This window comes from Dama dama, chromosome 19, assembly GCF_033118175.1.
Source record: "Dama dama isolate Ldn47 chromosome 19, ASM3311817v1, whole genome shotgun sequence".
Taxonomy (NCBI): Eukaryota; Metazoa; Chordata; class Mammalia; order Artiodactyla; family Cervidae; genus Dama; species Dama dama.
The window spans coordinates 58,757,069-58,784,400 of NC_083699.1; the positions used below are offsets into that span (position 1 = coordinate 58,757,069).

The 27,332-nt window shown below is 35.3% G+C and overlaps 1 protein-coding gene across 38 annotated transcripts in view; it reads left to right on the top strand.

The window, feature by feature from the left end:
• Positions 1–27,332, top strand: part of ZBTB20 (zinc finger and BTB domain containing 20) — an 846,735-nt gene that overhangs the window by 144,265 nt on the left and 675,138 nt on the right. For all 38 annotated transcript variants that reach the window (XM_061167116.1, XM_061167114.1, XM_061167131.1 and 35 more), the window contains one exon: positions 24,565–24,616. The gene's annotated coding sequence lies outside the window, so the exon portion shown is untranslated. The remainder of the gene's footprint in view (positions 1–24,564; positions 24,617–27,332) is intronic.

Below are 27,332 nucleotides of genomic sequence, written 5' to 3' on the forward strand. Positions count from 1 at the left end.
GTTGAGTTATAAGAGTTCTTTTTCTATTTTGGGTACCAGTACTTTATCAGAAGTATTATTTACAAATATTTTCTTCTGTCTGTGACTTATCTTTAATAGAGTGGAATTTTTTAACTATAACTTATCAGTTATACTTTTCATGGATCATACTTTTGTTTTTATATAAAAAAACTCATTGTAAAACTCAGTATTACCTAGATTTATCCCATGTTATACTCTAGAAGCTTTATAGTTTTACAGTTAGTTCAGTGATTATTTTGAGATAATTTTTAAAAAAGGTACAATGTCAAAGTCTAGATAAGTTGATTGATTGATTGCATGTGGATGTCCAGTTGTTTTAGCCCCACTTGTTGAAAAGATTATCTTGGCTCCATTGTCAAAGATTAGTTAGCAATATTTATGTGGGTCTATTTCTATTCCCCTGATCTACTTTTGTACCAATATCACACTGTCTTAGGTTAACCTAGCTTTATAGTTAGACTTGAAGTAAGGTAGTGTGAGTCTTCTGATGTTGTTAGTTTCTTTCCATATAGATTCGATTCTATGCCTCTTCACATAACCTTTAGAATCAGTTTGTTGATATCTAAACAATAATTTTCTGGGATTTTGACTGAGATTACATTGAGGGTAGATAAAGTTGAGAAGAATGGACGTCTTGATGATATTGAACCTTGGATATTTCTTCATTTCTTTAGTTCTTTGATGTCTTTCATCAGAGTTTTCTAGTTTTTCTCATATGGATCTTCTGTATATTTCACTAGCTTTATGCTGAAAATTTATTTAATATTTTTGTGCTAATGTAAATTGTGTTGTTTTAATTTCAAATTTCAGTTGTTAATTAGTGATATAAGAGAAAGCAACTGAATGTTGTATAGTTGTAATGCTTGACTCTTGTTTTCTCAAAAACAAACAAAACAGAAAACAAGCAAAAAAATCCCAGAAAACCTAGACTAATAAAAATCCATTATTCTTTGTTTCCATGTGATTTCTAATTATTCTTTTCCATGTGTGATTAGAAGACAAACAGCCTCCTATAATAAATTTATAATATTTCTGTTGGTCAAAAGTTCATATTTTTATTCTCATATTTAACTGTGTTCTGGAATATATGTCAAATATACCATGAAGTGTTTCCAACCACATTATGAGTTTCATTTGTGTATCCCATTGGAAATAAAATAGTATTTCTGACTTTTTTTTTTATTGGAGGGCTGGAATTAATTTTGTAATACTTTTGTTAAATTTTTAAGTACTCATTTTTTAAAAACCTGTAAAACACTAAAGTGTATTTTTTTTTTTTTTCAGAATCCTATAGCACTTGTGATATTTTAAAATATAGGCTGTTGTGGTTTTTTGATCTATGGGAAATGACATAAGGGTTAGAAAGGGCCATTCAAAATATCATTTCTTCCTAGAAACAATCAAGGGTTGGGTATATATAAGAGAAAGTTTATGCTAGTTCACTTAAATGTAGACATGAGTATGTCATTGCTAGTACTGACAAACGAACTCGCTTACCTTATTTCTTTTTTCTCTCTTTGAAACCACAGTTTGTATTGTTCCCTTTTCTTGACTTTTCAGTTGTGATTATGTTACACTAAACCTAGTGGCTACCTTTTGAAAGTTAAGAATAATTCACATACCATAAGATTTTAACGATTTAAAGTATACAATTTTGTGGCCTTTAATATGTTCAGAAGATTCTGCAAACATCACCATAATCTAATTCTTGAATATTTTCACCACCCCAAAGATTCTACAATGTGGTCCTAGCAGTCAGTCCTAGAGATCTAGCCTATAATAGTCCAGTGATTTTATTACTACCTGATCCTCCAGCTACCTGATAATCTATGAAGAATACGTTGATGCTAGAGATCTCTCTTGGTTTTCACTTTTTCAAGTCATCCCTCCCTAGTTGTGTCAATTGACCCCGCTACTTCAAGGATTCTCACCGTTCCACATTTCCCCCCACACACCCATAGGCTTTTTTTTTTTTTCAGTTTTATTTATTTATTTTCATTACAATATTGTATTGGTTTTGCCATACACTGACATGAATCCGCCACGGGTGTACATGTGCTCCCCATCCTGAAACCCCCTCCCACCTCCCTCCCCATCCCATCCCTCTGGGTCATCCCAGCCCTGAGCACCCTGTCTCATGCATCGGACCTGGACTGGCGATTTGTTTCACATATGATAATTTACACATTTCAATGCCATTCTCCCATATCATCCTGCCCTCGCCCTCTCCCAGCGTCCAAAAGCCTGTTCCATACATCTGTGTCTCTTTTGCTGTCTCACATACAGGGTTATCGTTACCATCTTTCTAAATTCCATATATATGCATTAGTATACTGTATTGGTGTTTTTCTTTATGGCTTACTTCACTGTGTATAATAGGCTCCAGTTTCATCCATCTCATTTGAACTGATTCAAATGTATTCTTTTTAATGGCTGAGTAATATTCCATTGTGTATATGTACCATAACTTTCTTATCCATTCGTCTGCTGATGGACATCTAGGTTGCTTCCATGTCCTGGCTACTATATACAGTGCTGTGATGAACATTGGGGTACACATGTCTCTTTCAATTCTGGTTTCCTCAGTGTGTATGCCCAGCAGTGGAATTGCTGTCATATAGGCTTTTTAATATGGCAATGTCCTTATCAAAATGGAGTGTCTAAAGTAAGCTTTGTAGTGTAACTTGAAATCAGGGAACATGGTAACTCCAGCTTTATTCTTTCTTTTCAAGAGTGTTTTGGCTATTCTGGGCCTTTTGTGGTTCTATGCAAATTTTAGGATTATTTGTTTCAGTTCTGTGAAAAATGCCATTGGTATTTTGATTAAGATTGCATTAGATCTCTAGATGCTTTAGGTGGTGTAGGCATTTTTAAAATATTAGTTATCCTAATATGTGAGTATGGTATATTGTTCCATTTATTTGTATCTTTTTTGCTTTTTGTTTATATTGAGAGAACAATGGTTTCACTAATTTAATCTCTGAATGTGGTGTGTATCACTTAATATATTTTCTGATGTTGAACAGTTGTTACATTCCTGGGATCAATTCTCTGTAGTTATTATGTAATTATATGTATGCTGCTGCTGCTAAGTCGCTTCAGTAGTGTCCTACTCTGTGTGATCCCATAGACGGCAGCCACCAGGCTCCCCTGTCCGTGGGATTCTCCAGGCAAGAACACTGGAGTGGGTTGCCATTTCCTTCTCCAATGCGTGAAAGTGAAAAGTGAACGTGAAGTCGCTCAGTCGTGTCTGACTCTTAGCGACCCCATGAACTGCAGCCTACCAGGCTCCTCCGTCCATGGGATTTTCCAGTCATGAGTACTGGAGTGGGTTGCCATTGCCTTCTCCAATTTATATTTATACATACATATGAATATGTACATTGCTTTATTTGATTTGTTCTTATTTTATTTAGAATTTTTGCATCTAAGTTCTTAAGTGAGATCAGAATATACTTTTCCTTTTTCATGCTCCCTACATTTACTACCAATTTCACTATCAATTACTGATCATAACATTATTCAGTGTTTCTATTTTTTGCTGTATTGATTTCCATATGTTAAAGGTTTCTAGGAAATTTCCCATCTCTTTTGATTTGTAAATTGATTGTCATTTAGTAGTTCAGTATTTCCTCCTAGATATTTTAATGTTTCCTCTATTTTTAGAGATAATTCCTTTCACTTCCAAAGTTTCTAATTAGTGTCTTTTTTCTTCCTTAATAGTTAATAATTAATAATATTTTGATCAGTATATGCTTTATTATAGGTTGAATGTTTGGCAGTTTCATATGGTTAGTTTCAACTAACATTTTATTTATCTTATTAAAGAACCAGTTTTGATTCTATTACATATTTGTTCTTTGTCATTTAATTTTTGTTCTAATCTCTATTATTTATTTCCTTCTTTATTTGTTACTTTCTAGATTGTTAAATTAGATCCTTACCCAATTAATTTTATGATTCTTTAATATCACATCTATGCATTAAAGGCCATAAATTTTCTACTAAGTATCACTTTAGTTGTATCCCACAGGTTTTGATATATAATATCTTTGTTGTTGTTTAGTTTTAAATATTTAATATTTCCCTTATGATTTTTTTTCTTTGACTCATGGATTATTTATACCTGTTTTCTTTTTTTAGTTGTTTTTTTTTTTAATAGAAGTGTAGTTGATATACAATGTTTCAGGTATACAGCACAGTGATTCAGTTATATATTCATATGTATGTGTGAGTGTGTGCATGTGCACTCAGTCTCTCAGTCATGTCCAACTCTTTGTAATCCCCTGGATTGTAGCACCCCCACAAGCTCGTCTGTCCATGGAATTTTCCAGGCAAGAATACTGGAGTGGGTTACCATTGTCCTTCTCCGGGGAATCTTCCCCACCCATGGTTCGAACCTGCATCTCTTATGTCTCCTGCATTGGCATGTGGATTCTTTATCACTGGGTCACCTGGGAAGCCCGTATATATATACATATGTATATATGTATATGCATGCTTTTTCAGATTATTTTCCATTATAGGTTATTGCAAGATATTGAATATAGTTCTCTGTGGTATCTAGTAGGTCCTTGTTCTTTTTTAAAATTTATTTATTTTTAATTAAAGGATAATTGCCTTGCAGTATTGTGTTGGTTTCTACCAAACATCAACAAGAATCAGTCATAGGTGTACCTATATAAGAAATTTTGCTTTAATTTATAATTTTATTGCATTATGATCAGGTAACATGGTATGTATGATATGAATTCTTTGGTGTTTGTTGAGTCTTCTCTTATGGATCAATAATTATTGAATTTTAAAAATGCTACACAATAGCTTGAAAAGAATATGTAGTCCCTGGGGGGAAAAGTTTCTACAAACAAAATTATTAACTATATTGTTTAAATTTTCTGTATCTTTATTAGTTTTATTTTTTCTTGAGGTGTTTTTTTGCTTTATGGTTCACCTCTTCACTTTGTTCAGTGTTCTGCTGGAATTTCACAGTCTTAGAAAGCCTTTCTGTCAACACTGTAGTAACATATCTTCTTCTCCGTATCTTCAGTCTCTTTTCCCCACCCTGCTTTTTTCTTAGTGGTGTTTATTAGTGCTGGATATTGTATTTTATATTTATATGTTCACTGTCTCCTTTACTCGAGAATTCACTTGCTGAAGACAGTTTTGTTAACTCCTGTATATTCTGGGTGTAACATCGGTTCAGTTCAGTTTAGTCTCAGTCGTGTCCGACTCTTTGCGACCCCATGAACTGCAGCACGCCAGGCCTCCCTGTCCATCACCAACTCCCGGAGTTTACTCAAATTCATGTCCACTGAGTCAGTGATGCCATCCAACCATCTCATCCTCTGTCATCCCCTCTGCCCCTGCCTTCAGTCTTTCCCAACATCTGGGTCTTTTCCAATGAGTCAGTTCTTCACATCAGGTGGTCAAAGTATTGGAGTTTCAGCTTCAACATCAGTCCTTTCAAAGAACACTCAGGACTGATCTCCATTAGGGTGGACTGGTTGGATCTCCTTGCAGTCCAAGGCACTCTCAAGAATCTTCTCCAACACCACAGTTCAAAAGCATCAATTCTTTGGCACTCAGCTTTCTTTATAGTTCAGCTCTCACATTCATACATGCCTACTGGAAAAACCATAACCTTGACTAGACAGATGTTTGTTGGCAAAGTAATGTCTCTGCTTTTTAATATGCTGTTTAGGTTGGTCATAACTTTCCTTCCAAGGAGTAAGTGGCTTTTCATTTCGTGGCTGCAGTCACCATCTGCAGTGGTTTTGGAGCCCAGAAAAATAAAGTCTGTCACTGTTGCCCCATCTATTTGCCATGAAGTGATGGGACCGGATGCCATGATCTTAGTTTTCTGAATGTTGAGCTTTAAGCCAACTTTTTCACTCTCCTCTTTCACTTTCATCAAGAGGCTCTTTAGTTCTTCTTCACTTTGTACCATGAGGGTGGTGTCATCTGCATATCTGAGATTAGTGAATTTTCTCCTGGCAATCTTGATTCCAGCTTGTGCTTCTTCCAGCCCAGCGTTTCTCATGATGTACTCTGCATATAAGTTAAGAAAGCAGGGTGACAATATACAGCCTTGACATATTCCTTTTCCTCTTTGGAACCAGCCTATTCCATGTCCAGCTCTAACTGTTGCTTCCTGACCTGCATATAGGTTTATAAAGAGTCAGGTCAGGTGGTCTGCTATTCCCATCTCTTTCAGAATTTTTCAGTTTATTGTGATCCACATAGTCAAAGGCTTTGGCGTAGTTAATAAAGCAGAAATAGATGTTTTTCTGGAACTCTGTTGCTTTTTCAATGATCCAGCGGATGTTGGCAATTTGATCTCTGGTTCCTCTGCCTTTTCTAAATCCAGCTTGAACATCTGGAAGTGCACGGTTCACATGTTGCTGAAGCCTGGCTTGGAGAATTTTGAGCATTATTTTACTAGCATGTGAGATGAGTTCAGTTGTGCAGTAGTTTGAGCATTCTTTTGGCATTGCCTTTCATTGGGAGGGTCTAAAATATTACCTGCCTAAAAGAGACATTTAATATATAGTTGTTGATTGAATGAACAAAAGAATAGCAGTTTCTGATGTTAAGGGGAGCTCATTTTCAGTTGAAGGAGATTGTTTTCTCTGAGAGTTTGATGGTCTTTTCAGTGATTTAGCATTTTCTTCTACACCATATCTTTAGATCTGTGTCCATAAATCTGAGGAAATTCTGATTGTTTTTGTGTTATTGTTTAAATTTGGATTTTCTGTGCCCAAAATACAGTATAAATGCTGATTCCTATGGTGGTAACCATGGAACATATCTGGCTTTCATTTTTCTTTTATGTGATTATTACTATTTTTAAATACCCAAAGCACTAAGAAGAATTTAAGTTTTCTTACTGCTTCTTCAAAGCAGTCTATAGATTTTTTTTCTACTCCTAGGTTTACTAATCAACATGTCTCAGATGCTGCTCCACCCCCTCACTGGCTGCTTCACCCTCTCATTGGCTTTAGGTATTGTCTGTTGTCCACACATTGGTGTTAATATTCCATAAATCATCCCAGATATTTTGGTATATGTATGTATGATGCCCCAGGGTTCAATAAGGCTTGAACTCTACCCTTGGCTCTAGCTTTGATTTATCTGTTCTTTTCTAACACTTAGAGATTTCCTTTTCTATCTTTCATCTAGTTTGGTCAGCTTTTAATTATCAAAATTACCCTAAGTATCTGTGTGTTTGAAGTGAGAGAGAGAGAAAACCCCATCAGTGGAATCTGCCACAGTTACTGAAATTATTAGCATTTCATAATAAACTGTCTTTACTTTTAGTATGTCCAGTAGGATCTTCCCCTTAATCTTTATTAAAGTTGTTTACAGCATGGTTATCCCTCATAGAAAATGTACAGTAATTATGTTAATATTTCTAGCACTTACCTTGAATCATGTTGCACTAATTCTTCATTGGTTGTCATACTTCTGTGTCATATCAATAATCATATGAAATTTTTTTCAAAGAGAATATCCTTTAATAGTTAACATCATGTAATGAGTATTTGTGTGTGGTGTGTGTGTGTGTGTGTGTGTGTGTGTGTAGTGGAAGAGAGGGAGAGGGAGAGGGAGATAAAGAGAGATGTTAAAGAGTTTAGGTGGAAAAAGAGACTATTAGACTATTATGAAGAAAAAGATAGTTTAGGAGAGGAGGGGAGCTGGGAAGAGCATGGGATTGGGCGAGATTGTATTGATAAGACAGCTTGTACCTAAACAAGACAAATCTTTGGCAAGGTTGGTTTAATTCTTTTCAGTGAGGCAGATGAACTGTAGCCGAGGCAATAAACTATTCTAATTCCAATATGCTCTCCCCTTCAACTCATTAAATCTGACATGCAGCTAAACTGGTGCTTTTTGTGGATACCTGAATGAAGCTGAGAGGTTTGCACTTGCACTTAGTTTTTGGCACTATACAGTTTGTACTGTACTCCTGTCTATGGAGGAAAATTGTTCCCTCTGAGTACAGAGTACGTGACTGTCAGCTTGATTGTGTGTGAAAGTTCCTATTCTATCATGTGATATTAACGAGAACCAAGTATCAGCAAACCTGTGTTCTTTCTAACTGCTTTTCTTCAACATTCTCTATATGTAGCAAGAGCATAGGTAATAAAGTTATTCAAGTTTCACAAGTGAGGCATGAACACTTCATCCATTTTTGCAAATATTGCAACATTTTGTGATTCTCCTTCATATCAGAAAAGAGAAAAAATTCTTTACCATTATTTCTTTAATGAATCAGTTACTTTATGGAGCTTTTGAAAATGTTATTTTTCAGATAGATTCAACAGTCTTATTCCTATTGTGTAATTTAGTGGTAAGCTTTCCCCATTCATCTTACCTGGGAAGGTCAAGCATTTTATAACCTCAAAAAGCCTGATCCTTGTTTTGAACAGACAATTACCTAAATGTTCCCATTATTTACAAAGGATATTTCAACCATCTCAAGGTTTACTTTTACTAGGATTCTCAAGTGTTTTCATTTATTGAGTACTGACTCAAACTGAAGCAGCTTTTATAACACTGTCTAAAATCTTATATTTTTTTATTATATCTTAAAATTCATGATTATATGACATGCTACATGCTGATGTAACTTAACTGTCAACTTTCATTTAGACATTATAACTTTAACATTTGTGCAAAAGCTTATTCGAAGCTTAAAAATATTTTGACACCACAGCTTCTAGAGATTTATGTGGCCAGAACAGATAAAGCAGAATTGGATGGTGAAAAGATAGAGTGCAATTTATTGGTTATCACAAACAGAAGGGCTGCTACTTAATGAAAGCTGATTGGCAGTAGAATTTATCATAGCAACTATAGTACAGAGAATAGCAGGTGATAATGCTACTAATTAATAAATAATGCATCTCATGACAATATAGAACAATGTACTATCATTTAGAATGTTTGCCAACCAAGTTTTATTTGTGTTGCTACTTTGATGTTGGAATACAATTTTGAGAAGTATAAAATGAGTTTAAAATACCTTTTGAGATGGCTATCATCCAGAATCAGGTAAAGGAGTATTTAGTACTTCATTTTTAAGGAGGTTTATTCTAGTTGGAAAATTTATAAGACCTAAAAGATTTTGAGTAAGAAACAATTCTTGTAATGAATGTGACGAAAATGTAACTTGAAATGGTTTGACAATGTTTTCAATAAAGTACTGGAAGAAAAATCAGTAAACATCTTGAAGACAAAGGAATCATGAGCAATGAACAAGATGAATTTATTTCAAACAAATCATGTCTGACAAAATTAATAGTTGTTAAAATAGAATTGCAGAATTAGCGTGGATAAAGGGAATGCATTTTTTAACTTTGATTAAAAATTTGTTGTAGCTTTTCAAAAATAATTTTAAAATTAGGATACTAATAGTCTAATGCATTGAATATTTTTTAAATTAATTTTTATCAGAGTATAATTGCTTTACAGTTTTATGTTAGTTTCTACTGTACAGTGAATCAGCTATACATATATATTTATGCCATCTTTTTTGGATTTCCTTCCCATTTAGGTCACCACAGAGCACTGGGTAAAGCTTCCTGAGCTATACAGTAGCTTCTCATTAGTTGTCTGTTTTATATATAGTATCAATAGCATGTATATATCAGTCACAATGGATTAAATATTTATGGAAAGACAATGAGTCTACCTAAGGCCAAAATGTAGTGCCAAAAATATACCCAAATTGGGATAAGGTGGCAGGGACAAGGGTGTCCTGAAAGTTTTGGGTTCCCCATAATCTCTATTTGATCCCTCCAAGTACTCATAGAATTCATGTAAAAGCAATGTGCATATCATATAACAATGGCTTCTAATACAAGTCCTCCAAGAGTCTGTTCTAATCCATGGTGGCTCCACCTGCAATGTGGGAGACCTGGGTTCGGTCCCTGGGTTGGGAAGATCCCCTGGAGAAGGGACTGGCTACCCACTCCAGTATTCTGGCCTGTAGACTTCCATGGACTGTATGGGGTCGCAAAGAGTTGGACACGACTGAAGGACTTTCACTTTTCACATGTTCTCCCTATATAAGAATTCCAGAGGCTTTATTTATGGCTTTAGATCAGTGGTCAATAAAGCCCTTACTCTCTGTTTTGTCTTTATTGAGGTATAGTTGGCATATAATATTATTTTCAGGTGTATAACATAATTGTTTGATAGGTATTGCAGTGATAAAGAAGCTGTCTGCCAATGCAGGAGATGCCAGAGACATGGGTTTGATCCTTGGGTCAGAAAGATCCCCTGGAGGAGGAGATGGCAACCCACTCCAGTGTTCATGCCTGGAAAATTCCATGGATAGAGGAGCTTGGTGGTCTCCCATCCATGGAGTCACATAAGAGTCAGGCATGACTGAGCACACTTGCACACACACTTGTGTATATCACAGATTGACCACCACAGTAAGTCTAATTAACATCCATCATCCCACATAGTTAGAATTTTTTTCCTTGTACTTTTAAGATACATTCTCTTGGCAGGTTTTAAGTATACAATACAGTATTATTAACCATATAGTCACCATGACATACATTACATTCCCAGGTCTTATTTATTTTATAACTGCAAGTTTGTATCTTTTGACCACCTTCACCCATTTTGACCACCCCAGCCCCAACCTCTGGCAACTACCAATCTGTTCTCTGTATCTACAGTAAAATTTTTAGATTCCATAAGATATCCGTGAGACCATATGGTATTTGTCTTTCTGTCTGACTTGTTTCATTTAGCATAATGCCCTCAACCATTCATGCTGTCACAAATGGCAATTTCCTTCTTATTGCTGAATAATATTTCATTGTATATATAAACCAGTTTTTTAAAAGTCCATTCATCCATTGTTGAGTACTCACATTGTTTCCAAGTTTTGGCTGATGTAAATGATACATCAATGAGTATGGGGGTGCAGATACCTTTTCAAGGTATTGTTTTCATTTCCTATAGATCAGTTCAGTTCAGTTCAGTTGCTCAGTCATGTCCGACTCTTTGCGACCCCATGAACCGCAACACACCAGGTCTCCCTGTCCATCACCAACTGCTGGAGTTTACCCAAACTCATGTCCATTGAGTCAGTGATACCATCCAACCACCTCATCCTCTGTCGTCCCCTTCTACTCCTGCTTTCAGTCTTTCCCAACGTCAGGGTCTTTTCCAATGAGTCAGCTCTTCGCATCAGGTGGCCAAAATATTGGAGTTTCAGCTTCAACATCAGTCCTTCCAATGAACACCCAGGACTGATTTCCTTTAGGATGGACTGGTTAGTTCTCCTTGCAGTCCAAGGGACTCTCAAGAATCTTCTCCAACACCACAGTTCAAAAGCATCAATTCTTCATTGCTCAACTTTCTTTATAGTCCAACTCTCACATCCATACGTGACTACTGGAAAAACCATAGCCTTGACTAGACAGATGTTTGTTGGCAAAGTAATGTCTCTGCTTTTTAACATGCTGTTTAGGTTGGTCATAACTTTCCTTCAGAAATGGAATTGCTAGATTATATGGCAGTTCTGTTTTTTAATTTTTTGAGAAACCTTCATGTTTTCCTTAGTGGCTATACCAATTTTCATTTCTATCAACAATGTATAAAAGCTCCCTTTTCTCCAACCCTTATTATTTCTTGCCTTTTTGATAATAGCTATTTTGACAGCTGTGACATATCATTGTGTTTTTCTGTTTGTTTCTTTTGGAGCAGAAAAAGATTTATTGCAAGGGGCAAGCAAGGAGAGGAGGTGGCATATTCTGAAAAGACCTGAATTTCATGATGATTTTTAGGGAAGAGTCTTTAAAGGCACATTTGGGGTGATGACTTCAAGGTTTTTTACTTTCTTCTGATTAGTTGATGATGAGATAACAGGGCGGTGTTCCAGGAATCTCAGTCATGAACCTCTGGTTCCTACTAGTCTAGGACCTCAGCATGGTGTCACTATCCTCCACCTGGGTGGGGCCCTTAATTCCTCTGGCCTTGGAAAGTTTCCCATGGAAGCAGGAAGCAACTGCAGCTCACCCTGGGGATGTAAACACTGTCAGCAGCCATTCCTGGGAGCTTCTTCTACCATGTGGACATTGGTATTTGTGGGTGCCACCACAGAATGTCACTGTAGTTTTGATTTTCATTTTCCTTGATGATCCCACTGTCTATTTCTTAAATAAAGTTTTATTGAAATACATGCATCCTTGTTTATAAATGCATTGCCTTTGGCTGCTTTCCTGCTCCAATGGCAGAGTTGAATATTTGAGACAGAAACCATATGACCTAAAAAACTCGAAATATGAATCATTTAGCCTTTTACAGATAGTTTGCTGACTCCTGGTTTAAATGAAATTTTTTAATCCTTAGAAGCATTAGAATTGTTGTCATGTCTGGGCATAGGTAGAATATTTATACATTGTATAAAGGAGGAAGTGAATTTGTACATGTCACCACTTCAGGGTTTAGTTTTACTCTAAATCTTCTGTGTTTCATCCATTTCAGGAGAGTCCAAAATGAACTATGTGACACTGTCACTGCCTTCACTAAGGTCCATTCAACTGTTTTTGACATCATTAAAGTTGATGATGATAAAGCAATAGGCTTAATGGGCGAGTGTGAAAGGAACTATGACTGAGAAAAACAATATCGTTTGTGTTAAGTATCAAAACATTTAAAGTCTTATTCTATAAAAATCTATTTTGTTTAGAAATCTTGCAAAATAAGTGTCATCAAATTTATCTTAGACTTTTCTCCCGATGAACTTACATTGGGAGCAGAGAATTCCTCAGCTTGTGATTAAACTGAACAAAAAAATCACCTGTACATGGTAGATGCTTGATAAATATTTATGGCTTGAATATTAACTTCATAATTGCTTTTTTATGTTTGTTTATTCATACCTCAAATATTTGAGTGCTTACTGTGTGCCAGGCATAATGCCCTGGAGCAAGTGATTTGGCAATGAAAAGTGTGTATGACCATGACCATGAGTGCATGCTAAACCCCTTAGACTGTAGCCTACCAGGCTCCTCTGCGCATGGGATTTTCCAGGCAAGACTACTGCTGTGGGTTGCCATTTCCTTCTCTAGGGGATCTTCCTGACCCAGGGATTAAAGCTATGTCTCTTATGTCTCCTGCATTGGCAGGCGGATTCTTCACCACTGTGCCACTTGGAAAGTATGTAGCTAAGTGATAGGGTTCCGAATGTGTGGGCAATGAAGGAGTTTATAAATAAAAAAAGAAATTGCAGAGAGATAAAGAGTGACTTGGGTCAGAAAGGGTGGATAATGGGGTAAAGAGTAACGAGGTGCCATTTGAGTTAAGACTGAATGATGAGAAGGGGAAGCCATCATGAAATGATCTGGGAGAAGAGCTTTTAGAACAAGTTCGAAAGTCCCAAAGAGTTGTGACCTCACAAAGTAATAGAAAGAAGATCAGTATATCTGGATGACCCTAGTGACAGAGCTTGTGTGTGTGTGTGTGTGTGTGTGTGTGTGTGTGTGTGTGTGTGTATGTTCTGTTAAGGTCCACCATGTTTTGTGTCTGTGGAAGAATGTTAGTAGAAACAGGGTAGTCTTCTGTTTCTTGGGTACCCAAAGAACCAGTAATTTCTAAATAGATACATCATTTTTTTGAGCTAAAATGTAACGATTAATTTCATTTTATTTGAATCATTATTGGTTGAATCCAACAGAAGGTCATGTGTAGGTATCTGGATAGGAATAAGAGCAGAGTGGGAAGGGCAACGAATTCACAAAGCATTTTGGAGAAACTGGAGGTTACAACTTGGTTCTTTGGTTCTAAGACTGTAGATTTCAGTTACGTGAAAACTCCTAGACAAATTGTAGGCTCACATAAACATTTGCTGAATAAATGTATATAGTTTTGAATTCTTATTTTATCAAATAAGATCAGGTTAGAGGGTATGATTTCTGTAATATTTGGAAAAGAGGATGCGTAATGGAACCAGATTATGGAGGACTCTGAAAACCAAGAACAAAGGAATTGATATTTTAATTGGTTGGGAATCATTATAGGGAATAAGATAATACATGGATGGTTTCCAAATATTTGTTTTATTATGATATGTAGGATATTTTAAAGAGAAAGGAACCACGGATGATATTTTATTCGAGGAATACCTTCTATTTTAACCAGGTTCTCATTCTCAGCATGATTTGGCTACGTTGCAATCAATTACTTCACAAAAGTCCCTGGGTCCAATAAAGAAAAGCTGTCTTAGTTACCAAGGTCCTTTCTTGTTATGTAGTCTTGCATCTGTATTTATATTTCCCTTATGCTGTACCTTCTTTCCTAGCTATCTGATCTTTAACCATTTTTCAAGAGTCTGAAAGGCCTTATTGTATCCTTTTATATTTGTCTCTCATTGGTACCTGCTTGATTGGATTTATATGTAGGGAGTAGTTTGATAAAAATTAAATGGAACAAGTATATAATGGAAAACATTCCTGTGCAAACTATAAGGATGGGATTTTCTTCTTTCTTTTCTTTTTCTTCCTTCTTTCCTTCCTTCCTCTCTTTCTTTCATTAGTTATCAGCCTTAGCTTTTAATGGAACTACTGAAAACCTGAAGGTTGGTATATCAAAAGCAAATCCTGAGAGACAAAGTGGCCACTATCTCTGAGAACACTCAATCTGTCAGTGAGAACGATATGCCAAGATAATTTTTATGCTGTGGCAGGTTTGAACAAGGACAGAAACTTGAATGCCCTCACTAAATATACATTTTACTTTAATATTCCTATTTCATAGAAACTATTTTCAGACTAGAAAGTAAAAATCATATAATTTGGTTTGTTCTTCTCTTCAGACAATTTAGGAACAACAGACAGTCTTCCCTTTGGGAACTGTTATTATGATAATATAGTCCACTTCTCTTATTGCCTTGGTTGGCCCTCACTATCTATAATCATTCAGTTTTGTATCTCATCAGAGCTATTTCCAAAAAGGAAATGAGGGGTCAGCTTTTGCTGTAGGGTTCTGCATTTACTGAGGTAATGGTGTCTTATTTTTCCTCTGGGTAGTTGACTCTGGGAAATTTATAAGGGTGTATAACTGTCACAAAAGTGGTGTCTGTTTTGTCAGCAACTTATGAACAATTTCCAGAAGGACTATTTCTGGGCACAACACAGTGAATGTTTCTTATATGGTAGTGAAAAGATGGACTTGTGCTAAATATAAAACCACACAAGATAACCTTTAAGCTCATGAAGAAGTGAAACCTCGAAATGTAGTATGGTTTGTAGGAGAACAGACTCTGCAGAAAGATTGAATGGGTGAGAATCTTAGTTTGGCCACTCAGTAGAGATGATCTTTGTTAAATGTCTTATCTCTTTGTGTTTCAGTTTACACATCAATAAAATAGGGATATATCTGATATTGAGGTTGCTACTTCCTGGAGGTGTTTTTTTTTTACATTAAGTAAATATGCATAAAAGTACTTACAACAAAACCTGAATATAGGAAATGCTTATGTGTTTGCACTAAGATACTAAATTAGAGATACCAAGGGAACATTTCATGCAAACTTGGGCACAATAAAGGACAGAAATGGTATGGACCTAACAGAAGCAGAAGCTATTAAGAAGAGGTGGCAGGAATACACAGAAGATCTTCATGACCAGATAACCACGATGGTATGATCACACCTAGAGCCAGACATCTTGTAATACATAGTCAAGTGGGCCTTAGGAAGCTCACTAGGAACAAAGTTAGTGGAGGTGATGGAATTTCAGTTGAGCTGTTTCAAATCCTAAAGGATGATGCTGTGAAAATGCTACACTCAATATGCCAGCAAATTTGGGAAACTCAGCAGTGGCCACTGGAAAAGGTCAGTGGACTGGAAAAGGTCAGTTTTCATTCCAATCCCAAAGAAAGGCAATGCCAAAGAATGCTTTAATTACCGCACAATTGCACTCATCTCACACACTGGTAAAGTAAATCTCAAAATTCTCCAAGCCAGGCTTCAACAGTACATGAACCGTGAACTTCCAGATGTTCAAGCTGGATTTAGAAAAGGTAGAGAAACCAGAAATCAAATTGCCAACATCCGCTGGATTATCAAAAAAGCAAGAGAGTTCCAGAAAAACATCTACTTCAGCTTTATTGACTACACCAAAGCCTTTGACTGTGTAGATCACAACCAACTATGGAAAATTCTGAAAGAGATGGTAATACCAGACCACCTGACCTGCCTCCTGAGAAATCTGTATGCAGGTCAGGAAGCAACAGTTAGAAATGGACTTGGAACAACAGACTGGTTCCGAATTGGGAAAGCAGTACGTCAAGGCTGTATATTGTTACCCTGCTTATTTAACTTATATGCATTGTACATCATGCAAAATGCCGGGCTGGATGAAGCACAAGCTGAAATCAGGATTACTGGGAGAAATATCAGTAACCTCAGATATGCAGATGACACCACCCTATGGCAGAAAGTGAAGAACTAAAGAGCCTCTTGATGAAAGTGAAAGAGGAGAGTGAAAAAGTTGGCTTAAAGCTCAACATTCAGAAAACTAAGATCATGGCATCTGGTCCCATCACTTCATGGCAAATAGATGGGGAAACAATGGAAACAGTGACAGACTTTATTTTCTTGGGCTCCAAAATCAATGCAGATGGTGACTGCAGTCATGAAATTAAAAGATGCTTGCTCCTTGAAAAAAAAAAAGCTATGACCAACCTAGATAGCATATTAAAAAGCAGAGACATTACTTTGCCAACAAAGGTACATCTAGCCAAAGCTATTATTTTTCCAGTAGTCATATATGGATATGACAGTTGGACTATAAAGAAAGCTGAGTGCCAAAGAAGTGATGCTTTTAAATGGTGGTGTTGCAGAAGACTGTTGAGAGTCCCTTGGATTGCAAGGAGATCCAACCAGTCAATCCTAAAGGAGATCAGTCCTGGGTGTTCATTGGAAGGACTGATGCTGAAGCTGAAACTCAAATACTTTGGCCACCTGACATGAAGAACTGACTCATTTGAAAAGACCCTGTTGCTGGGAAAGATTGAAGGCAGGAGGGGAAGGGGACGACAGAGGATGAGATGGTTGGATGGCATCACTGACTGGATGGACATGAGTTTGAGTAAGCTCCAGGAGTTGGTGATGGACAAGGAAGCCTGGCATGCTGCAGTCCATGGGGTCACAAAGAGTCGGACACGACTGAGCAACTGAACTGCGTGTTTGCTATTATATGATAATCTTTAGAAGAGTAAAAATTAAGTAAGTTTCTCTTTGACCCCACCTTCTCTAAGAATTACTAAAGTATAAGAAACTTGTTGCCACTTCTAGAACATGGAATGACTTGAAAACAGCACTATTTTGTTTTAAAGCTCAAAGCAATCGCCCTAAACCGAGACATTATTTAACCTTAGATTAAGATTAAATTAAGCAGAATTGTTTTTATACTCCTCTCTTTTAAAAAAAAAGGAGACAGCTCATAAGTTAATAGTTCCCTATTAGGGGTGTTTTCAAAAAGCAACTTTAAAGATCCTTTTTGTGTCTTCATGTCACTTTGTGGTCGGCACAATCACCTATGTCTAACTATTTAAAATTCTGTAAAATTAGAAGACAAGTGGTCTTTATGTGGGTTTGTGGACTCCTGGAAATTTAATTCAAAATTCTGTGAACATATACACTTTTCAAGAGAAAGAGTCTTGGTTTTTATCATCATCTCAGGGGGACTTATGATCCCCCAAAGAGTAACAACCATCCTCTGAAGTAATAATTTTTTTGTCTTCAGTGAAGATAAAAATGTGATACCCTATTTATGGAGGCAGCAGAACCTTATAGTATATTTTAGATTTTTAGTTTAAAAGGATCAAAATGAACATTTTATTCTCTCTGGTAAACTTTTAGCTAGTCAGAAAATTTAATTAACCAGAATTCCAGGTAATCAATGTTTACTTGTGTCAGGCAGCAATCATTCTTCAGTATATCTGCTGAGTATGTATTTTGTCCTGAGAAATTGGTGATTTTTGTCTATTGTTCATCCTTTTTTCTTATCCTAGTTTCAGAATTATTAACACTTGCAGTAGTTTCATAATTATATATTTCTTATACTTAAGAGTAAAGCATTATATGAATGCTTGCTTCTAACCATTATTATATCAATCTCATTAATATAATTTAGTACAGAGTATTTCTACTCATTCTGTCCAAATGTACTGTGGAATAAAGTATCTGAAACAGGACAATGGGAAGTTGGAAGAGAGGGAATTTTACTATACTCTGAAATGTTCAAAATGTGTTGTATTTCTTATGTACTTATGCAAATATTTAAATTCACATTTACCTTGGTGCTTTTAATTGCTTTTATTGAAATGGCTTGATAGAATATTTTTAAATAATCGTTTTATGAATCCTTGGAAAAGGTACACATTCCAAGCTCAAAAACTTTAAAGTTTTTAATTGAAGGAGATTAAGTAAATAATTCAGAAATGCATTCTGTTTACCTGTTAATAATTAAGCAGGTTAGACTATGTACTTTTTATAGTCATGGAGTTTTAATTTATTTATTTGTTGGTGTGTTGGTTTTTAAGAATTTATTTAAGGCATTCTGCTATTGGGAAATAAAAGTAAACAGAGTGACACTATCCATAATAAAGGAAATGGCTTGGGTTACTTTTAAAGAGATGAGTGAGGGGGAAAAGGAATTGACTGGATTTTAGGGTTAAAAGCAGTATTTAGTACATAATCTTTCTGAACTTCTCCTCTATTTGGAAGGGAAACTGAAATACCTAACAGAAAGTATAATTGGGTTAAGTGAATGACCTTTTGTTGTTGCCCTAGACCTCTGGCTCATTGGAATTTGATTTTAGATGGCTTTAGTGTAGGATTTAGCCAGGTCATTTTTATGGATTCTTGGGTAAGTCTACCGTAGGACTTACTATATTGTTCTGGTGTTTTAAAACCTCTGATAATACCCAAAGCCAGACTGAATACCTCTACCTTCAGAAGCACCATTATGGATTAACTAGAACTAAATTAGTGTTTTCTAGTCTTAGAATATATCTTATCCTCTTGACCATGTATGTATAGGTTTGTTCCTTCTGATGTTATTTAAGTTTTGTAAATTGGTTTTCATTTGGGGTCTTTGATCAGATACAACCAAAATTTGTATTTCATTTTTTATTTAACGATGAATGCTTTTTTTTCTGTAATTACTGATAGTGAATAGCCTTTAACAGTTTCTATTCATTTTGTCCCAACATGTCATTTGCTTAGTCTGAACTTTTACTTATTCGAACTTATACTACTCCTACCTCCAAAACTGCTTCATTTGTTCTCATGGCAAATTTTGTTTGTCTCTCTGTAGTGTTCCTATTGCTAAAATTGATACGTGTTTTATCTGTTTTCTTTTATAATAATATGCTTACCGTATAAATATAATGTCAAAATTCTTACATTTTCTACATTCCAGGCTGTGCCTTTCTTTGAAAATTTGATCAAAGATGTGAACATTTAAAATGTGGCTTCTAGGAATCTAATAGGTACCATTATGAGTGATTTTTTTAAAGAAATATTATTTTTATTTCCTTTTATTTTCCTTTCTTGCTTTGTTGTTATCTTTTTTCCCTTCCATCACTCCATCTACTTTATTTACTTCTTTTTTAAAAATGTATACAGTTAATGGAGGTGGCCTTCACCAAAAATAGGACAGATAGACATTTCCATGTGGCTATCTTAACATTCAGCATATGTAATGATATATTACCTAGTTTTTTTCTTGCATTGTAGACTGTGGTTTTTTTTTGTTTGTTTGTTTTTTACTTCTTTTGTTTTTATGAAAAGTAATTTTTATGTATTGTAGACTGTTTGGTACAGTTTTCCCTGGTGACCCAGTAGTAAGGAATCTGCTTGCAATGCAAGAGACATGGGCTTGATCTCTGGGTGGGAAAGATCCCTAGGAGAGGGAAATGGCAACCCACTCCAGTATTCCTGCCTGGGAAATCCCATGGACTGAGGAGCCTTGCAGGCTACACTCTGTGGGGTTGCAAAAGAGTCAGACACGACTTAGTGACTAAACAGCAACAACAACGATATTTGGTAGGAAATTGTAAAAAGAAAAATAACTATTATATCTTAATATCTGAGATAAGCATTCGTTACATCTTAATATCTGAGACAAGTCCTAGGAATAATTTAGGATATAGGTGCTTTGGTGTTTTTGTTTAGTTGCTAAATCAAGTCCAACTCTTTTGCCATTTACTGCCTGGACTGTAGCCCACTAGGCCTCTCTGTCCACAGGATTTCCAGGCAAAAATAATAGAGTGGTTTGCCATTTCCTTCTTCAAGGGGTCTTCTCGACTCAGGGATGAACCCACATCTCCTGCTGGGAAGCCCACGTAAAAGTGTTTACATGTTTTTTATAACACATATGCTTTTTCTAATATATATGCACTCACACATACATACAGATCAACATTTATATATGCATATAACCAAAAATTTGCATAGCCTATGTATATTATATACACAAATTGTTAAAAATTGCTATTTTAATATCATGACCATTTTACAATCTGCATTTTAAGCTTAATGGTGCACTATAAATTTTTACATATTTAATGGAAGGTTATCATTATATCACATATAATTTATTTAACCAGTTCACTATTATGGAATATAATAGTGTTGCAGTCTTTTACAGACCAGGACCTGGGGACCGGAGTCAACAAAAGAAAGAAAAAGAGAGAGAGAGAGCAGTATCTCTTGGGCTATGTGGAAAACCAATAAAGCCCACACAGGACTTGTACTGCTCACGAAGGCACAGGGCATCCTCTCAAGGAGGTCTTGAAAGCCCAGGCGAAAAAGTGAGCTCGGTAGGTTTTCACGCTCTGAAGAGAATGAAAACAGAAAGAAGGATATGGGGGACCCAAGGCTCTAGTGGAACAAGGGTATTTTATTAGCAGAAATGCATGCTTATGTATCTTCAGTAAAATGATTACTCAGCCATTTCAAAGAATGAAATTCCACCAGTTGCAACAAAATGGATAGTCTAATACATACAAGGTTGCTGGAGAGAGTCACTGAAGGGAGTTACTGAAAGGAATCCAAGCAGGTGCCCTTTCCCATGATCTCAGTCCTGAGAGCTGCGTGCAGCTCTACTAGTTCCTGGAATAGGAAATGATAAGGAACAGAAAGTCCTTGAGAAATGGCACACAAAGGAAGAAAATGCAACATACTGAATTCCTTAAAGTTGAACGTCCCCTGACAATTTAGGTTATTTTAATTTGAATTTCTTTCATTGCAATTACAGATCAATATTGTTTCACATATACCTTATGCTCTTCTGTTGTTAATTGCCTATTCATTTAAAAAAATGAGATATTTGTTTTCTTTCCTCCTAAAGACTATTTACCCTATGAATATCATATACATTAAAAATATTTATCTTTATTTGTTGTGGGCATCTTAATTATGTTCAAGATATTTTTGGATTTATAAAAAAATTTTGTTTCAATTAATCAAATTAAGAAATCTTTGTACTTATGTTATATATTATTATCTATGTGTTTCAAAAGGCCTTATAACCTTGGAGTTTAGAAAATTATATACATATATTTTATTAAAGCTCTTTGATTATTTTACTTATTATATTAATACATATTTCTGATTTTTATTTTGGTAATGGCAAAAGGTAGATAACAAAATTTTTTTGTCTTTTAATTACTCAACCATCTCAGCACTGTGGAAATGCAACTTGTAACATTTACCCCGTACTAAGTCCCTATGATCTGTTCTACACATCTGTCTCTACCAATGACAGTTATCACACTGTCACTTACATTTCAATCTTTGGTAAAAGTTAACCTTGTTGTCAACTGCTTTGCTGCAGAAGGGTTCTTGCACTAGAAATGTGTATTAACCTGATGGAGGCAGACAGAGCTTGTGAATGGTCAAGATAGTGACCTAGTATCAATGCCTTCATTTTTTTCTGATTATTTTTTACATTGTTTTTAGTCTATGACTTATTGGCTCTATCCATTTTATATATTTCCCTGTTTTCTTACATTTTAATCCATAAATGATTATTAAGTGACATTAATTTAACAGAATTATATTGTTTTATGCCTATGAAATATGGTAACTTTCTTGTATTCATATGGTCTGTTTTTCCAATTAGTGAACTGATACTTGTGTCTTCCAATTTTCAGTTCTATAAATGTTTATTGAGAATTCTTGCTGGGCACTATCTAAGGAGCTGTAGGGAAAGAAAAATGGATGTCTTTGACAAACTTAGAATCTTATGGGGGTAATTCACCATTTATAAAAATAATAGCAACATAATAAAATAATAGTTATTGAGAGTACTGTTTGCAAGCCATTATAAAGGTAATGTGTATCTCCTTTAATCCTTGTAATAGCCACATAACCTCCAGATATTTTTAGACATTTTCGCTTACTTCACTCAGCAATTTTATTATTGTTGCCTTCTCTGAGCAGCTTTTCTGTCCAGAACTATCTAAAATATCAGTCCATGTAACTGTCAATGCTCTTACCTTGCTTTGTTTGTCCTTATAGTATGAATTATAGGACATTATTAGTTTAGCAGTTTATTTGCTAATCATTTGATTCCCCTGCTAGGATGAATATTGAGTAGAAGACTATGAAAAATGAGTTGCAGTAGTTGATAGTTGTAAGAGGTTAAAGTTTAATTTAATATATAACATTTAACTTCCTTTAAGCTTAAATTATTTCATCTGTAAACAGATGTAGACTTAGTGCCTCATTCATAGGTTGGTCAGGCTGTTGATTCTTTCCTTCAGTAAATATTCACTGATCTCATACTATGTGGCAGACACTATTCATGTACATGGGGATACAGTAAAAGAGACAAGGCCTGACCTCATGGAACTTCCATTCTAATAGGCAAGACAGACAAAAAGTAAATAAAAATCACTTTTATAACATAATATGTAATGGCTAAATTAATTTTCTCCTTCCCTAGTTCATCCCCATAACCTCAGTATTTTTTCTTTTCCATTCCAAGTTATTCTCTGCTTATCCATGCTTAATGGGTATTATCTCACTCCTTCTCAAATTCTTAGGCTTCTTCTAGAGATCAATGTTACAGAATAAATGTGGTATTTCTCAGGTACCCTAGTATAGCAGAACTATACCCTTACTTTTCTGGATCCTTTTTTATGTATTAGTACATCAAGATTGCTGGTGTGGATTGCTGTTTGGCTCTTTGTTTCCCTTTTGTTTCTGCATCTTAAAGATCTAGGCAGTTGAAAACCTTAGACCATCTTTGTTTTAATAAAAATTTTACTGTAGATTTACAGGTTTATAAGATTTGCTTATGTTTATGTATGTTTTTCCATTAGTAAGACTGCTTTTGAGACTTTGAATGGCTGAATGTCTGTGAAGATTATTAGCAAATATGACATCAAGGTTCTGAGTGTGATTTCATAACAAATTTAGAGATCACTTTTCAAGGACATACAATATCAAACTCAGTATTTAATAGGGGAGTTGTTTCTAATTAAATCTTTTTCTATTTTAACTCACCAAATTGGTGTTAAAATCACCTCAGCATCCTGCTGCTTTACTGCTCCCAGTCCTAGTTTGGATTCTACACTATCAAATGCATTTGGTTGGGAAATAACTGATCTATTTGGCTAACCTCCCTGCCTCTGTGTGTGTGCACGCACACTCAGTTGTGCCCAGTTCTTTGCAACCCCATGGACTATAGCCAACCAGGCTCCTCTGTCCATGGAATTTCCTAGGCAAGAATACTGGAGCAGGTTGCCATTTCCTATTCCAGGGGATCTTTCCGACCCAGGGATCGAACTTGCGTCTCTTGTGTCTCCTGCATTGGCAGGTGGATGGATTCTTTACCAATGTGCCACTTGCAAAGCTCATATCTGTGTAGGACCCTCCTAGAACCTTGCTTGCTGAGACTGGGAATATAAAGCCACGTTCTAATATCAGTGCATTAGGTACTGAAGACCAGTTCAAGCTCTACTGAATGTATTACCTTCTACTCCCTATTTCTTTCCACCCAGTTACTTTTTATTCTCTTTAGAGCATGCATTTTATGAAAATCTTTCTAACTGCAATCATATTTTTTGGATAGGGGCTGTATCTTATCTTGTATACTTCCTAACTTACCAGTGCTTACCAGTGTATTATATGTAGTAGATTTTTGCAAGGTGTCTGGTAACTAACAATAAACAAATAAATGGGATACAGACTATTTGATATTAGTGTTTTAAAATATAAATGTAGAAACATTTGTATAAATTAATAAAGCTTCTAATAATGCTATCATAAATATTCTGTTCTCCATCTAAACCCTGTACAGTGGTTTCCATTGTAAACTCATGCTATATTTTACCAAGTACTTGTTCTGCACATAGACAAATTAACATTAGCCTTTATTTATCTTTTTAAAACTGTAGATATTAGTTGACATATACAAATTCAACTACCTATGTCTCATGACTAATCATAAAGATATTATGGAAATGTAAGTCCTAATTTTAAGTGTTTCTCTTTTACAGTCACACGAAAAGAAGTGTTAAGAATTTCCCTTTGAGGCTCTGAAGGCTAAAGGTAATGTCCAGTATTTTGTTCAATAGGTTTTCAACTTCCTGAAAAGTTTCATAATGTTAAAGACCCTCAGCTTACTCCCTCAGGTCTTTTCTTTATTTTCCTTTAACACATTAAACAAACATTTCTATGTATACCTAAAAATAATCTAACATTATGAGTCAAAAAAGAAAAAGGCTTTTGTTGTTTCAGAATATGACAGCCTAATTTGGTGTTGCTGTATCCCTTTAGCCTTCTATTTGGGAATATACTATGGTCCCTCCCCTGATTTTTGAAGCAGTTTGGAACTCTTCTGATCTTATGCCCTGCCCTTTTCCTAAATAGACACGTTGGCTCAAAGTAAAAAAGTCAGTACCTATCCCTCTTTAGGAAGAGCTTTACAACTAACTATAAGAAATAAAAATACATTTTTGAGGAGACAACAAAACCATGTAGACAAGATATAATGGCTACTCATAGTCAGAAATCCAGAATTTCAGGCAAGAAGTTTACAATAGATGTGTGGCTGCATTGTGTGTAAAGAACTCATAGGGTTTGAAGAAAGGTTCTGATACAAGAGGGGGCTGTGATTACTTTGCTTCTTACATGCATGGTTAGATCTTCCAGCAAGAATAACATGGTAGGGTAATTTATTACAGAGGAGTAAATCACAGATTACATTGGAGGGGGAAGGGGTGGTGTGATACAACCATCAGTTTTGTGAACACATACACTTAAGCATGTGTGATAGCTTGTTTTTAATTTCTTTACACCAGTGCACACCTCAAACATTCCATTTAGCAGTGGGATATGCAAATTGTTCCAAATGCAGCAGCAGTACTTTCACCTGAATGTCAAAACTGTCAGGGAGCTTTAAATCAAATCTTTATAACATTAAAAAAAAAAAAAAAACCAGCCAGCCCCAAGATTGAGGCACCAAACTCACTTCATAAACTTGATTCTCATACTTTCAAAAAGCTCCTGTATGTCAACAGGGTAATGTCAAAGTTCTCATTCACCTGCTTTCTAATTTTAACCTTTTAAGGATTTTATTTTATTTGGCTTAATTATGATATTTTCTACAAATTAATGATAAATGCCTTGATTAATAAAACCAAATGTCAGAGAAAATGACAACTTGATGAAAAATTAATACTCGGCAATATTTTAAGGTACAGAAGTACTAAAGATGTACTCTTAAACCTCATACTTCATCAGCTCCTTCTGAAGGTGGGTAACCAGAATTTTCCTTGCACTTAAGTTTTCACAGCCACATGTGTAGATGCATTTTAGCATAATTTTAAGCTGTTGTTTTGACTACTAGCTGTTATAGATATACATATATTCTTATTTTTTCTCTTTCTTTTGCCTCATAGTATTATTTTTACTTCAAAAAAAATCAAAGTAAATTATATTTTGAGTTGATTATATTGATGAAGATATCATAATAAGCATCCAAATAATAGTGTGTGTGTGTGTGTGTGTGTGTGTGTGTGTGTGTGTATATTTCAGGATATCTCATGGAGCAAAATGTAGTAACTAGGGATTGGTTATCTGCTAGATTATTAATTTATTTGGTTATGAATATTCATTTGTTATACTTTAACATTATTAAGTAAAAATAATCTATATATAGAGCACAGCCTTTCAAATGAAAATAGAGATTTTATGGACATTTGCTTTTTTAAAATACATTTTCCCTTGTATTTCATTAAAATACCTGAATACCAAAAAAGAGTTGTAATTTGCCAATAAACAGTTGGTAAACAGTTGGTTAGATAAAACTGAATAAGAAATATGGCTACTTTAAATTTTCTCCTTTTGCTGGAGATCATGGTATTGAAAGTTAAAAATATCTGATTCGTTTTTCCATCTTCACACATATCTGGATGATTTTTGAATGTGAATACTTAAATAGACCATTAAATATTATGCAGAAATGGTACTGTGGAGGATTATAGTCCATGTTGGTTTTATTTTCATATTTCAAAGATAAAGCTACCAACCAAATGAGAGAAGGCACAATGACCTCTTCCGTGCTATGCTTTTGTTTGGTTTGGTTGTTCAAAAATAAAAAGACCCACACAATATACTGTCAATGAAATGGACTCACTTTGACCATCTGTTCCTGTAAGGACATGATGGTCATATCTATCAACAGAAATTTTTGCCAACTAATGCTAAAAATTCCTTTTTTTCTATAATATACTGGAAATTTCCGGGTAGGTGTTTTAGGCATGTTGCTAAGTGCAATAAGATAAATCAGAGGAGAGTGTTGGTCTACATCCTGTAAATACAATATATTGCCAATCCCAAGGAAAAACCTTCTTCAATGGAGATTTCTAATACTATTTAAAATTGGAGATGAATTGTGCTGAATCTTCCCTTAGCTGGCTCTAGGTTTTCTTGTTGTTGTGTCTTGCCTTGTTCCAGACATCCAGTCTGTACTGGCAAAGCTGCTTGATGAGGAGAGGCCACCAACATCGCTGCACTGACTGCTTACATACCTGCCATGAATAATAGATCTGTCAGCTAGTTAATCACTGCATTGTGACTGTCTCTGTTTCTCCTTAGCTGATCACTGCCCAGAGAAGTTTAGGTTCCATTGTAACATGAAGCTTCTATTATGTTTCTATACCTGTATTTATTTGTATGCAAAAGCATTCATTCTTCTCTTTTCATACACCAGTAAATAAGACATGCCCCACTTCTTTGACAGTTCTTAAATTACATAGTAAAC